Source organism: Diabrotica virgifera, chromosome 8 (assembly GCF_917563875.1).
Source record: "Diabrotica virgifera virgifera chromosome 8, PGI_DIABVI_V3a".
NCBI classification, from domain to species: Eukaryota; Metazoa; Arthropoda; class Insecta; order Coleoptera; family Chrysomelidae; genus Diabrotica; species Diabrotica virgifera.
Window position 1 is genome coordinate 158,645,936 of NC_065450.1, and position 17,157 is coordinate 158,663,092.

Consider the following 17,157-nt stretch of genomic DNA (forward strand, 5'->3'; position numbering starts at 1 on the left):
CTTCAACCTATCCCAAACTCCATAACCAATAGCAACGTTTAAAAACTCCATAACCAATAGCAATAGCCTCAATTATGTCAAAAATGTCTTCAGCAGGTACATAATATTTTTTTCAAGATTTTTGGTTTTAACTGAATTTAGCAGTCTGAAGTCTGGAGTTTTGACTAGTTAAAACTAGAATTGTCTAAAGCGCGTAGTTAACACTAGTTTTTCCTAGTAAATTCGGGTTTTAACTGAAATCGGGTTTTAACGGTAACATTGACATCTAAAAAATTACAAAAATATAATATTATTAATATAATTAATAAGTTTGGTCTAAAACTGCTTTTACTTGATCTCAGAGCATTGTATACGCGTCTCACTCGCACGGCAGAGGCACAGACGTAGCAGTTACAGGCAAATATTTTTGGCCAGTTTCGCTAAAGTAGGGTAAATTATTGCTTCTCTCGGGTTCTACCATTTCAGAAGATCTTTTTTATTTAACTGTTTTGCTTCTCCGCATATTGTTTTGTTTCACTGATGCTTTGAGATTTTAGCAACAAAGCTCTTCCATATGGAATTAGGGTGCTGCAAAAAAAGTCAAGTTTATAATTCCGTGTCGCTATAGTGCGGAAAAGTTGCGACTGGTAATTACAAGAAACACAAAAAAAACAATTATTCAAATCGGACTTCATCTTCCGATCCCCCCACGGATGTAAACATTATGAAAAAAATGAAATTTGTCCCTTTTTTTAAATTTTTTTTATTAAATTTTATTTACAGTATTCATGGTTGAGTAATAAAAAATAGTTTTACGCATTTAACGATATCTTTCGATCCCGTAGGGTCAATCAAAATCTATAAAATTTTAAATTTTTGATGATTTTGATAAATTAAGAAATATTTAGTTGTCTCATTTTTCTGTTAAATTTTGAAGCTCTTTGCTTGTTTAGATATTGCATGACAATATTTAAACAACCCAGAACTCAAAACGAGGGGGCCGTTGCACTTCTAGCTCCACACGAACTCTTCTCTCCAACCAACCAATGAGTGTGTGTTTTTACATTATTTACATATATTATGTACATTTCTTTTTCATCTGTTTGTGTCCAGCTCTTAAACACCAACTTTGTACTGTGATTTCTTGGTAAGATCTGGCAGCTTGGACCTTGATTTAAGTGTTATCCTGACGAATCCATCTCTTGATTGGGGTTCACATACATTAGCATTAGACGATGCTTCAGTGACCAACTTTAAACAGAGCTCGTCAGCTTGCGTGTGGCAGAAATAGTTTTGTAAATTTCAGTCTTGCATGTCACCCGATGTAGTGCAAGAAGTGATATCTTCATTTTTGAAACTATTAGTGGAAGTGGCGGAGAAGATAGTTTTGCAACATTCCAGTCTATTATTTTAGTTTAGTCCTGTGCTTCCAAATTTCAGGTAGTAGGGGGAAAGCACATACATTAGAGAGCTAGGGATAAGGAGATTAAAAGCCGGACAGAATAAAGCCAATGGCAAAAGTATTAGAAATTTCATTACTCTTACTTTAAATTTTCAAGCACAGGACTAAACCGAAATAATAAACTGGAATATTACAAAACTATCTTTTCCATCAGTTCTTCAAAGAATTTCAAATGAAGATATAAGCTCCTGCATTACATCAGGCAACATGAAAGACAGGAATGTACAAAACTATCCCTGACACACCCAAGCTGCCGAGCGGTGCGTAAAGTTGGTCAAGGAAGCATCGTCTAATGTCTAATATTATGTGTGGACTTGCAATAAAGATATATATTCATCAGGACAACACTAAAATCAAGGTCCATGCTGCCAGATTTGACCACCAAATCACAACACAAAGTTGGCGTTTAAAAGCTGGACACAAACCGATGAAAAATAAATGTACATATAATATATAAATAATGTAAAAAACACACACTCATTTGTTGATTAGAAAGAAGGTTGTGGGTGGAGCTAGAAGTGCAATCAGCTCCTCGTTGTGAGTTCTGAGTTGTTTAAATAGTGTCATACAATATCTTAACAAGCGAAAAACTTCACAATTGAACAGAAAAACGAGATAACTAAATGCTTTTTAATGTATTAAAATCTATTTGCTTTTCTTATAATTACCAATCGCAACTTTTCCGCACTATAGCGACACGAAACTTGGCTTTTTTCGCACCATATATTGGCTTATATGGAATCTTCATAATTATCGGAATCACTAGCAGTGGCAACTGTAGGCAGTAGCAATAGGATCAAGAACCACCAATAACATTCTAAATTCTTCAGTTTCCACAATTGAAAAGGGTTACGAATCTTTTATCATCATATTCAATATTTTAGCATTTGCATCCGAGAAGCATTTGCTGGACGTTCAGAAAACCTTGATAGTTTAATTTGGACCTTTTCGAACAGTTGTTTTGTCGGCTTTAGTGGAAAAACTACTACTACAGTCGAACCCGCTTATTGGAATAGCCTTCGTGCCGATCAAATATATTTTTATAACCGGGATATTCTAATAACCGAGCATTGGTGGCTAGCCGAAATAAGTGTACCGAATATGTATAGGTATACGGTTTTACTTCTTTTTATGTCAACAATACAGTAGTGTGACTATTATTTATTTAGTCAAAAACACAAATTAAATTATATTATTATGTGGATGCATACAGGTAATTAATACGAAATGTACCTATACAATATATAGATATGTAAATATTTTCTTATTATTTTGTCTTGAAAAATAATATGGGTAAATACTCGCTATAACATTACAAACAGTTACGATGGCCGATTAACTGTTTCTAAAACTTTTATAACAAGTACGTGGGTGGCAATAATATGGTAAATAGGTATAGAAATTAGTAGACAAAAATATGAAATCATTTTACGACCTGTAAAATACGCAGTACGCCGACCGTTGTCGGCGATCGATTGAATTGGTACTCATAAACTACACAAAAAAAAAATATACAAAAGAGCACTACAGGCCTTCGAGGGCCTTGGCGAGAAAACATAAAACATAAAATGCCAGACATCATTTTTAGGAAATTATAGGTAAAATTGTATTCATTGATCTGAATAATATTCGATTAAACGGTATTATTTTATTAAAACGTATTCCTATAAACGAATAAATTTATTAAGGAGTAAATGGAAATGTTCCGGGACCTAGAATTTATATTCCATAAACCGGGATATTCTTATAACCGGTACTCTAATAAGCGGGTTCGACTCTACTAATAAGTCCAGCAGTTCTGGTACTGATTTTAAACTTTTAAAATATTTGAAGCACCTGAACCCGGCATAGCTTCAAATTGAGGAGGTGACTTAGGCTGCATTTTGTTTTTTTTTTACTTTTTCTCACTATCAGTACTTCACTACTATTACAAATTTAAATCTTACAAAGTGAGTAGCAGGGTCTCGATCAAAAATTAAAAACCATGATAACGAGAGAAAATAGTTTGGGAATTTCTGTAAGTAGCCAATTCAACAATAAATGGTATGTATATGTGACAATAACATATAAAAAATCACGAGCGTCAATATAAATAACCCAAATATCAAGAAAATTAAAGAAGACGGAAATTACCTAGTAATAGTAATAAAAAAAATTGATAATCGACCAAAATGTAAAAATAGAAGTGGAAACATAGTCTTATATTTCAAAACAAGGCAGGCCTATACTAAGAAGAGGAAAAGGTAATAAATACGGAAGGAATGGAAGAGAAAATATTAGAATGATTCTTCGTTAGATGTCACCTAACCATGTCAGGTTTAATATAATATATTCTTAGAAAGCTGCTACATTATATTACCTATAATCTAGAATAAATATTTTTATTAACATATTGACTCAGAAGAGCTATCAAAATACAGAAGTGAATAAACAAACTAAAAAAAAATGAACAAGCCAATTAATATTTACCTTAAGTGCTTTGGCGCAAAATTTTGGGCCAATGCTTTATAAATTCCTTCTTTTTTTTGCGAATTTTAAAAAAACTTAAAAAATATTTTTGAAAAATTGTTACCACGAGACAAGAGTCCCTTAATCAACTATTTTCAATGGGAAATAAGCCACAATTTTACCAGAAAAATGATTTTATTAACGTTTCGACGCCCAAGTCGGGTGTCGTTGTCAAAATACAAAATAATACTAAATTAAACAAAGATAAATGAGTCAGATTAAATAAATTATTAGAAGAATTTTTTACTAAGCAACAACATTTTTTTTGAATATTATTTTATATTTTGACAACGACATCTGTCTTGCGCGTTGAAACGTTAATAAAATCATTTTTTTTTTGTAAAATTGTGGCTTATTTCCCATTGAAAATAGTTGATTATAAAAATGTCACAAGGAAATATCTTCAAAACAACAAAAAGTCCCTTAGAATAAACAAAAAGTTTCTTTTCAATGAAATATTTGAAACTAAATTTTTTCAGACGTTTTCAGGGATTTTGGCCCTTGGTAATAATGTATTCTTTCATTCTTCGTTTAAATTTTTCATAAATACTTAGTTTAATTAGTTAGTTTTCTCAGTATTAAAAAAATAATAATACATTTAAATACCATTGGCCCGAAAGTATTCGCCTTCGCTCTTAAAAAATAATTTGCGTCTGTAACAATAACTTACCTGTTAAGTTGCGATACACGAATGATAGCCACCTAATTTTTTTTGTTTATATATTATACTTATTATCACAAATGCATATAGGTAGGCGGCACAAGCAAATTTCCATATCGTCACGATAATTTTAAATCGATTTAATTATATTTATTTATTTATTATAAATAATTCAATTTATAATTATTATATTTTCTATTTGAGTAAAATCTTCAATTATGTACAGTTTTGTCAGTGTATTAGTGTAATATATACAGTGTGTCATACAAAATAGCTGTTGTTACACTTAAAATGCTCTTCATGACCATGACATAAAAAGCTATAATCAAAAATAAAAAAAATTAAAAACAATGGCTTCGTTACCACCGTTAGACGGCCACCTTTCCCACTTTTAAACGCAACTGGTACCTAAGTTGCTATTCAAAATTATATGATACAACAACGATAATGATAGGTATTTATTTTAGGAAATATATAGAACAAAAGATTTATTACAATTTTTACTTATTTAAAGACTTTACCTATGAATAAAAAATGTTCCCGATAACTACATAAATGAAGAAAGTACTGCTATAGAACATGTTTTAACACACGTTCCAAAATATATTACAATTACGTTCTAAAAAATATTACACATACATATAGTGACATGATAGTGACACTGATATCACACATCACTATTTTTGTATAGATGTAGTACCTATAATGTAAAAAAAAATATCTAATTAACATTTAATACACCTCCAAGATATTGACCCATTAGCGCCCACGATTTCTGATTTTAAGAATTACTATATTTTGCATTATAGTCCTGTCGCCAGTGGGGGTACAACGGCCTCCTTAATTCAGATTGACTTACCCAATTTTTTTATGTATTTTGACCCATAGAACACGAATTTTTTGGGTAACAGTCGATCCGGATGTCGATAATATTGTTATAAACAAAGAACTTGAGGAATCACATAACAGGGTTGTGTTCTGTCGCCGCTACTGTTTAACTTATACAGTGAAGCCATATTTCAGGAAGCGATAGCGGAGCTAAGTGATGGAATCTCTATAAACGGAAGAATAGTAAATAATATAAGATTCGCTGATGACACCGTTATAATGGCAGACACCCTGGAATCGCTACAAGAATTGCTAAATAGAATTAACGATTATTGCATTCGATACGGGCTAAAAATAAACAAGAAAACAACTAAATTTATGATCGTCTCAAAAACAAAACATGGAAATGAAAGGTTAATGATAGAGCAAACCCAAATAGAAAAAGTAACGACAAACAAATACCTGGGAACCTGGGTCGATGACAAAAATGACCAAAGCAAAGAAATTAAAGTCCGAATTGAAACTGCAAGGCAAGCATTTATAGAAATGAAGACACTGCTTACAAACAAAGACCTTCAGTTGCCTCTCAGATTGAGGGCTGTAAGATGCTACATATTTTCTATATTGCTATACGGAATGGGAGCTTGGACATTGAATAGACAACACATAAGAAAAATAGAAGCGTTCGAAATGTGGTGTTACAGAAGAATATTGAAAATTCAGTGGGTTCAAAGGATTACCAATGTTGAAGTGCTACGACTAGTGTTGCCCAAAATCGGTCTTGGTCTTGCAGTCTTGGTCTTGTTCTTGCGTTTTAGCAAGACCAAGACCAAGACCAAGACCGCCTTATTTTAGCAAGACCAAGACCAAGACTGACCGTGCAAGACTTGAGCAAGAACAAGACTAAGCCTGTGAGACTCTTGCGTCTTGCAGTTTGAGTGTCCTTTTATGGAATAATACAGGGTGTAACAAAAATACAGGTCATAAATTTAATCACATATTCTGGGACCAAAAATAGTTCGATTGAACCTAACTTACCTTAGTACAAATGTGCACATAAAAAAAGTTACAGCCCTTTGAAGTTACAAAATGAAAATCGATTTTTTCCAATATATCGAAAACTATTGGAGATTCTTTATTGAAAATGAACATGTGGTAATCTTATGGCAGTAGTATCTTAAGAAAAAATTATAGTGAAATTTAGACATCCCATAAAAATTTTAGGGGGGTTTGGTTCCTTTAAACCCCCCCAAACTTTGTGTACGTTTCAATTTGATTATAATTGTAGTACCATTAGTTAAAGACAATGCTTTAAAAACTTCTTTGCCTCCTGGTACTTTTTTGAAAAGTCAGTATTTGTCGAGATATTTTGCATATTATTTGTCAAATCCACCTCATATTTGTATGTATATGGCAACATATATGCTATGTTCATCTGTGATATGGCTAAGTACGATTATGAAGAGTTGATAATAATAGGAAAGTTTATTTATGATTTACATTTTTAGGTATATTTTGAACCATATTAAAAAAGAAGTCACATCTCGATAAAATGTGCCTTATCGAAAAAATACAAAGAAGCAAAAAATTTTTTAAAACATTGTGTTTAACTGATGGTACAACAATAATAATTTAATTCGAACGTACACAACCATTTGGGAGGTTTAAAGGAACAAAACCCCCATAAAATCTCTACGTAAACATATTAGAAAAAAAGCCGCAACTCGATAAAAACTGCCTAAAAGTTTGGGTGGGTTTAAAGGGATAAAACCCCCATATCATTTTTATGGGGTGCACAAATTACACTATAATTTTTTTTAGATATAGCTGCCATAAAAATGCCACATGTCTATTTTCAATAAAAAATCTCTAATAGTTTTCGATATATTGGAAAAAATCGATTTTCATTTTGTAACTTCAAAGGGCTGTAACTTTTTTATGTGCGTATTTGTACTAAGGTAAGTTAGATTCATTCGAACTATTTTTGGTGTATTTTTGTTACACCCTGTATATTAGTTCGGGTATATGCTTAGAGACTATGAGATACAAAAAAATATGTAATAAAAATTTGGAAAATTGGATTTATCCGCATTATGAACAATACGATGAACATACATACCGAATTAAAAATATGAATACTTATTTATTGGATACGTACTCAGAGGTCATAATAAATTATTATACAATGTAAAAATAAAATATTTCATTCTATCCTAATATCAGACGACGCCTTTGCTCCGAAATTGATTACAATTGAGCAATTGTCTAGATTTTGAGAATAGCAACCTTTCATACAATTAACTTTTTGTGTTGTGTGGCACGATACGCCGACAGTATAATAATATCGCATTGAAACTTTTAAAGAAGTATGTCGCCTATAAGGTGATAAAAATATAATACGAATACCATATCCATTGTACGGACAACCACTCAATTGTTTTTCCTTATCCATATCGTAAAGACTAAACGTCCTACTTATAAACTGCTTGCAGGGTGTGCAATTAGATATTAGATCAATCGGCAAAACAAAATTTTTTGCTGAAAAAGCACTAGATAAGATAATGCCTGGCTACCCTGTATAGTCCATTCGCGCACGGTAAAATGTTACAAATCCTTCAAATTTCAAAAAAGAGTTATTTATTATTATATAAAAAGAGATATTGGCCGATGTGTGATTTTGCCATTGTTTTTTTATTGTTAATGAAGAACTTATGAGAGGATGGGCGATCGGGCTGCATTAAAAACTAAAAAACAATGTTTTTTAAAATGAAATAAACAAATTATTTATCAACAACTGATAAATAAAGTTTAAACTTCAATTTAGGCACTTCGAGATTTCGAAAATAATATTTTTACTTGTGTTTTTGAGCCTTGAAAATCGTAATTTTTCGATTTTTTTCAGTTTTAAATTGTTTATAACTCGGACACGAATAACTAGACAAAATCTACAAAAGACCTTTTTTGTTCCATATGATTCAAAGAACGCTAAAATAAGTCTGTCAGCGCTGAAACAATTGATTTTTATAATTTTTAAAATTCTTTTTTAAATAAATATAGAAATAACTCAGAAATTACGGCATTTCGGTATAGGAAATGAAAATTAATTAGTAGTTATTATGGTTCAAAATGCAAAAATATACAGGGTGTTCTATTCGAAATACGAAAGTTCATTATATTTAAAAAAACGCAAGATCTGGCAACAATCTGTAATTACCACTATAATATCAGCCGCATTAGAAGTCATTCTATAAAAATCGTTCAAGTCGTTTCCGAGATATTTGAGGCGTTCCATATATAAAACTCACTCTGTATAAATGTTATTTAATTAAACTGCGTGTACTAATTTGTATTAATTTTTGTTAAAAAAAGTCAATCTTAAAATGTTCAACTAATAGCAAACAAAAATTATCAACTAATAATAGTGTCAAAGCTATTGCGTACTGTGCTGTAATTTAATTTGTATTTTTTTATTTTTTATTTGAATAAATAGCAAATTGTAGAACTCTTTTATTCCATTTCATTTCATATACCTAATGTGAGAGTCCATCAATCCCTTTCTAGACAGATAATGTTCTTTAAAACACAGTCAAGTTTATGTCATTTGTTTGTTTTTTTTTGTGTTTTCACCATGTTTTAGCACATGTCAGGTTATTAAATGCAAACGTTTATTAAAAAACAGACTGACTCCCGTGGGACATGTTAGATAGCCCAGTTAGTTAGAGCATAGGCAGGGATAGTTTAGATCGTGGGTTCAAACCCACCTAATGTGAGTTGTTTATTAATCAATAGCAATATGCTAGTGGGTAACTGCGAGATTTGCAAGACTCTTGCTGCAAGACCAAGACCAAGACCAAGACTGGGAGTGCAATACCAAGACCAAGACCAAGACAGGTGTACTGGTGCAAGACCAAGACCAAGACTGTCCAAGTCTCGTCTTGGTCTTGCATTTGGGCAACACTAGCTACGACGTTTAAATAAGGGGTTAGAAATTATGAAGGGTATAAAAACTAGAAAACTGGAATATTTGGGTCACATTACCAGAGGATTAAAATACGAGTTGCTGAGAATTAATATGCAAGGAAGGATCCAATGAAGAAGAAGCATAGGAAGAAGACGCATATCCTGGCTAAGGAATCTTGAAGAATGGTTTAACTGTAGTTCATTACAACTTCTCAGAGCAGCAGCAAACAAAGTGACCATAGCCATTATGATATCCAACCTCCGACAGGAGAGCAAACTTTAAGAAGAAGAAGTAGGTTCCTAATTAATTTCAGATATTGGTTGTTAATTCCTGCTTCTTTTAGTATTTGCATCATCTTGGCGTGCTGTGCTCGATCAAACTCATTATCCTAATCAACCAAGCATGCGCATACCTCTGGAATACGTCTCTGCATCTCTGGAATAACATCTTTATTGAGAACAAAGCCTCTTTCGTACCAACACCATTTATGAACCCAAACTGCTAGGGCGAAATTTGACTTTTACATGAAGTTAAATAATTATCCATTTACGTTAGAAAACTACACCAAAATCAGTCAATAAATATTCTTATATTTTTTTATTCCGTATAACCGCAAAAAGGTGTAATTATTAAAATACGCAGGCAAAATAATAATATGTAATTAACTACTCATGTATGAAAATTTTTCAAATTTACATTTTTTTGATAAAAATTTACTAAGAAATAGATATTTACGCAAAAAATAATATTTAGAAAGTAATTTATGATTTTTTTAATTCCATCTGATTCTATATTTAGGATAAGGATTTTAGGAAAATTAGGATTGTCTCTTTGATTTTTCTGTCTTGATTGACGACTATTGAAGCATCTTTCGACTGTTCTCTGCGTTGACTGTCCTAGGGGTAGTTACATATTAGAATCTGTCTCCGTTTTTGATGAACGATTTATGCTCATTTATTTATCTCAACACTTAGTAGCCTTAAGATATTATATATTTATTTGAAGTACTTTAATTTGGTGTGTGAGACCTGTTTGTAAACACACGTTTTATAATTTACGGTCGATTTAAACAAATTACCGCTAAATAAAAGCCTTTTAATAGTTAAGTTTTACTAGTGCAGTGACATAAAATACCAAGAACAGCAACTGTGAGTAAATTTTTAATATTAACTGCATCCAGACGATTTTTGTTAGGCTGATTGAGGTTAGATATCAGATACACAAGACTGAAAAGTAATTAGCTAGTAAAAACTCGCCTAGCGAAATAAAGAATTTTTAACAACAAAAGGCAGGGTCGGCCTGGGAAAAATGTTTTGGACAATAATTATATTTAACAAAATAACTTAGCAAATTTGAATATTTTAAATAAAATGTCACAACCAACATTTACAAATCAATCTTCATCCACCAACACTCACCCAGATAATAATTTAAATAATATGAATACCTCCAACACATCTTATGCAAGCACTGTCTCAAAAAATACCTACAAGTATCCTAAAAAAGACCAGGCACTTATCTTCGGCTCCATTCAGGGAGCAAAACTTCAAGATTATCTTCTCCAATTGGGACCTCTGGTAAAACCAATAAACATCATTTTCTGTAGCAGAATTTCACACAACAGAATATGTGTTTATTTAACCAATAAATCACTAAATCACTGGTTGATGAGTTTTTAACTAATCATGGTCAAATTGTTGTCAATAATGAAGTCATCAAAGCAAGACGTCTAATTTCACCAGCAGACAGACTAGTATTATCGAATGTAAGCCCAACGATCCCACACGAAACTCTTGTAACCTTACTGGAAAATATTGGATTAAAATTAGTTTCTCCAATAAACTTTCTTAGAATAGGTGCATCAAATCCAGAATACCAACACATACTCAGCTTCAGAATACAGGTGTATATCGCTCCTTCCCCAGATATTACCATACCCGAATTCTTAGAAATAACACATGATAATCTATCATATCATATCTTTTTAGCCCTAGACAGTCAACGCTGCTTCACCTGCAAATTATCGGGTCATGTTGCATCCCAATGCCCTTCGGGCAATATTAACCCACATTCCCAACAATCATCACAACCCACACATAATGTTCCAATATCTCAACCGGATGAAACATCTCCTAACGACTTAAATTCCCACTCAATAAATAATATTCTACCCGAAAGTTCTTCAGTAGTAGAAAATTGTGCAAAAGTCGCCAATACTGCTTTGATCACATCCAATCTGGTAACAAATCCGGATCACACTGCTCAATCTGAAAATATCCCAACCTCGGACAAAACTACTAAGTCAACAACTTCATCCGCAACAAAACGAACAGCTGAAGATATGACCCCAGCCACTCCAGAAGAACAAATGCCACCCAATATTTCTACCTTCTCTCTTCCCCAAACAGTCGTTCAGAAAAACAAAAAACCCAAAGCTAATACATTAGATCAAGAAATAGAACTTACTGAATCTATTATAAACTATATCGACTCCCATTCTCCTCCCTTCATAATCAACAGCCATCAGCTTAAACAGCTCCTAGAAAATACATACGGATCGAGGGATGTTCTTAGCATTGCGGAAGACTTCACAGAAGATATTCCAAAACTAATAGATATGTTAGAAGAACTTCATCCTCACGCAAACACTAAGAAACTAAAAACTCGTGTCACAAGGCTAAAAAAGAAATTACTAAAGCAATCCCAAGATGTAAGTGATACCCAATCTGATATCTCAAATACATCTCAAGATACCCAATAAATACATTCGAGTCATTACTCCGGTGGAACTTAAATGGGTACTATACCCGTTTAAATATGCTACAGCATATCATAGCCCTCCATTCTCTGGACATATTGTGTCTACAAGAAACTCACTTCCGAGACGAAAATGTCCACAAAATGAGGGGATACAATGAATTCGTTAAAAACCGAAATGTACAAGTTGCGAGTGGCGGCGTAGCCATTTACGTCTCAAAGAATCTACAAGCAACACAAATTAGAATAAATACAAACCTAGAAGCGATAGCCGTAAAAATTAAAGCACAACTAAATTACACCATCTGCAACATATACATTCCTCCTGACCATTATTTAATTGAGGATGAACTGGAGTCTCTAGTTAATCAACTTCCAACTCCTTTCATTCTTCTAGGAGATTTTAATGCCCACAATTACTCCTGGGGTTCTCAAAAAACAGACAGAAGGGGACGAATTCTATCAAACATATTCAACACCATGAACATAAGTTTACTGAATGATGGCAGCAATACTAGATTCAATATAGCTACTGGCAATTCTTCTTGCATCGATCTTTCATTATGTAGCCCAACTATTAGTCCTTACCTTGAATGGAGAGTTATGGATGACTTACTAGGCGGTGACCACTTTCCTATAAAATTAACGAATTCAACTATAAAAGGCAAAATATCAAACGGAGATAGTATCCATCAGTAATGGAAAATAAAGAAAGCCGACTGGAGCTCTTTCTCAAAAGCCATTGAGAATAACATATACAAAATTAATGAGTGGAAGGACGCAAATACAGCAGTAACTCAACTTAACGAAATAATCATAAAAGCCGCTGAATTTTCAATAGGAAAAACAAAACATATCAAGAAATTTCAACCTGTGCCTTGGTGGAATGACGAATGTGCCGAAGCAATACAAAACAGCAAATCTGCTCTAAATAGATGTAGGAGGGAGAAAACCGCAACAAGTATAATTGAATACAAAAAGCATAGGGCAAAAGCAAGATATATTACCAACAAAAGTAAAAAAGAGTCATGGAAGAAGTTCGTAGGAAGCATAAACAGAAACACTACAATATCATCGGCATGGAGGAAGATACAAGGTATTTATGGAAACAAAACTTACCATGTCATTAAAGCATTAGATTATGACGGCAAACGAATAAACCAAACAAAAGAAATAGGGGAAGCATTCGCAGACTATTATCATAAGCTTTCCATAAACAGAAATATAACTAATGATATCACTGCCCTCCCTACGGAATTCAAAGAGCTGGAAAACCTTAATTCTCTAAACAAGCCACTGACAAAAGAAGAAATGGAGGAATCTCTCTCATCACTAAAAGACAGTTCTTCTGGTCCCGATGACATCCCTCCAGTTTTTCTAAAAAATCTCCCAGAAACGGCGAAACAAGTCCTGCTTAATATCTTTAATCACATGTGGAATAATAGTGACTTCCCCTTAATCTGGAAGAAAGCAACAATCATCCCCATACTTAAATCTAACAAATCTTCACTCTTGCCTGAATCTTACAGGCCAATCTCCCTAACCTGCTCCATGAGTAAATTGCTAGAAAAAATAATTAACAAGAGACTAATATGGTTTTTGGAAACTCACAAATTATTAATTCCCGAACAATCCGGATTTAGACCATCTAGAAGCACACTTGATAACATTATTGACCTAGAAAGTCATATTCACGAAGCATTTGGTACCTACTAAAGATAAATGTCTAGCAATTTATTTTGACATTAATAAAGCCTTTGATTCTACATGCCATAAAATCATCCTAAATAAACTACATCACTGGGGATTGAAAGGCAATATAATAAATTTCATACGCAATTTTTTATCTCAAAGAGAATTCCAAGTCCGAATTTCTGGAACAATATCATCAACCAAGAAACAATTAAACGGCATACCACAAGGATCAATTCTCAGCCCAACTTTATTTTTAATTGCTATGAATGATGTCTTAAAAGATTTAAAGAAACCAGTTGTAGCCAGACTTTACGCAGATGAGATGATCGTGTTTATCAAGGGAAGATGTCTTAGCACCATGGCTCAAAGCCTTCAGCAATGCATAACATCCTTCGAACGTTGGTCTATAATGTCTGGGTACAATTTCTCCCCAAACAAAACAAATTGCATATTATTCTCAAAAAGGAACATACCAGAGCAGCATCGACCATTAATATTCCTATACAACCAGAAACTAAGCTATACTCCACACATAAATTTTCTGGGCATGATATTCGACGAACGTCTGTCGTTGAAAAATCATATTAAAACACTAACTCTTTCTTGTCAAAAGGGCTTAAATTTATTAAGATGCTTAGCAAACAAGTCTTGGGGATCTGATGGTCTAATGCTGCTAAAAATATACAGAAGCCTTATTCGATCGAAAATTGATTATGGATGTATTGCATACACATCTGCTCGCCCTTCAATATTAAAATGCTTAGATACTATACACAACACCGCAATAAGAATAATTCTAGGGGCTTACAGGACAACGCCTGTAGAAAGCCTATACTGCGAACTGGGCGAACCAGCTCTATCTTTCAGACGACAAATTCTTAGTTTATCCTATGCCTCTAGAATAGCATCAATACCATCAATTCCTGTTCACAAAACACGTTCTGTAATCGTTTCAAATCAACTTTTCAACATAGCACCTCTCCACCACCCTTTTATGTTAGAATTCACCGGTATATATCAACGTTAAATCTTCAAAATTTCCCCAGAACGTGGTTAATGAATGAACACAGCATTCCTCCATGGATTATCGGAATCCCACATGTAAACACCCAATTGACGAAATATAATAAATACGATACCAATCAACGTCTTACATATCAAAATTATAAACAAATAGTCGCAAAATATAAAAATTATACCCACTTATTCACTGATTCGTCTAAGTCTTCCCAAGGTGTAGGAGCAGCAGTATACATAAACAATGAAACCAAATATTTATTTAAGCTTCCCAGCTCCTACAGCATCTTAAATGGTGAACTTTATGCCATATTACAAGCGTTGAAGCACATTTCCAATGCACAAACCAAACACTCCTTAATAATATCTGACTCACTCAATTCACTGAGACTCATACAACAAACCTTCACGAAAAATCCTATAGTCATATTAATCAAAGAAATATTACACAGTCTGCATCAAACAGACTCAAAAATAGTTTTTCTATGGGTTCCCTCTCATTCTGGAATCGAGGGAAATGAAAACGCTGATCGTTGGGCTTACACAGCTGCGCAATTACCAACATTGGCAGAACAATCAATTCCAGCCGCAGATACAAAACAATTACTAAAATCAATGACTCTCAATTTATGGAGTGAAAAATGGAAAATATCCACGAGCAAGTTAAGAGACGTTAAAGAAGATACAGGTCCATGGAATCCACATACAACCAACAGATCGAACCAAGTCATCTTATCTCGTCTTCGGTTAGGACACTGTAAACTTACTCATGAGCATCTCATTACCCATACCGAAGCACCAAAATGCAGAAGGTGTAATATACCAGTATCAGTAAAACATGTGCTAACAGAATGTGATGAATTTGCCGCTTACAAACAATCTATATCTGGTTATTCAAACAATATGAAAGACATTCTTAACCTGCAAACCGACTGTAAACCTCTTTTTCAATTCCTTAATAAATGTAACCTAGCAAGTAAGATTTAATTGTACACAATTTCATACTTTTGTAAACTTATTAATTGTATTCTCGTTACCCCGCTGATGACCTTCGTGGTTAATGCGGTTATTTCTAAATAAAAAAAAAAAAAAAAAGTACTTTAATTTGTTTCATGGGTGTGATTTTGCCCATATAAAATGATTTACCATTTTATCGTCTCAAGTTTTCTTTGGAGTTGTATTACATGTTGGTACTTGTCACGATACTCTGTATTCTTTATAGAGTAGAAAACAAGAATACATTCTGTAGAATACAAAATGACCCAATCAGAAATATAATAGGGGTCAAGTTAACCATCATACATGAAACTCAAAGAAAACAACTGATCTGGTATGGTCATGTAAAAAGAGTGGACGACGCAAGTTTGCCAAAACAAATTTTAAAATGCCAAGGAAAAGAAGGAAGAGAGGAATGTCAAACCAATCCTGGCTAAGGGGCATTCAGAAGACAAAGTCGGAAATAAATTTTCACCCTGGCGAATGGAACGACCGACAAATCTGGAAACTGGGAACCGGAAGGTGGAGAACGCTATAAAACCGGGATAATAATAATAATACTTCTAGCGTGTACGGGTAGTCCTTTCACGACGACAGACTCAGTAAAACACAGGTTAAAACTGTGATATACTAGGTTTTAAGTTATTTGTATTTCGCGCGGTGTCACTGCCCATTGTTGACAGCAGTGACCATCCCACTACTCTGTAACAGTATATAAGACAATTGTAACCTGTATTCGACCTCTTGTATGTTATTTCAACTGTACAATAAAAATAGTCCGTTCATGTCCGGCTTTTATTTAAAGTTGTAACGTCTCGAGCACGTGTCAGCTGAATAGCTAGAGCTGGTACATTACATTGACGACGAGGATAAACTCTTACTTACGGCCAAACGTGTAAAAAATACGTAGTGAAAAACGTGTAAATAATAGTGAAAAAGTGTAAAAATGGCTGAATCGGCATGTGGTCAATTACGCGAGTTCTGTTTGAAGAGTTCAAACTGGTCAATTTTCAAAGCGCGGCTAGGAAACTATTTCGCAGCAAACGGTATCAAAGTCAATACGGAAGCAGAGAAGATGAGAGCTATTTTATTAAACGCTTTAGACGAGGGCGCATATCAGCTTATTTACGACCTGGTAAGTCCTGAAAAACCAGAAGAAAAAACGTATAATCAGCTTCTTGCTACATTGGACGGGTATTTCAAACCACAGCAGAGTCCGTTTGCAGCGCGATTTAAATTTTACAGTGCCATAAAAGAGGTGACCGAATCGGCGAGTGAGTGGGCTGCACGCTT

General features: G+C 33.6%; 1 protein-coding gene across 1 annotated transcript in view; it reads right to left on the minus strand.

Annotated features, from left to right (window-relative positions):
- Positions 1 to 4,654, minus strand: part of LOC126890411 (glucose dehydrogenase [FAD, quinone]-like) — a 263,810-nt gene extending 259,156 nt beyond the window's left edge. The window contains exon 1 of the mRNA XM_050659316.1: positions 4,620 to 4,654. The gene's annotated coding sequence lies outside the window, so the exon portion shown is untranslated. The remainder of the gene's footprint in view (positions 1 to 4,619) is intronic.
- Positions 4,655 to 17,157: the final 12,503 nt, after the last annotated feature.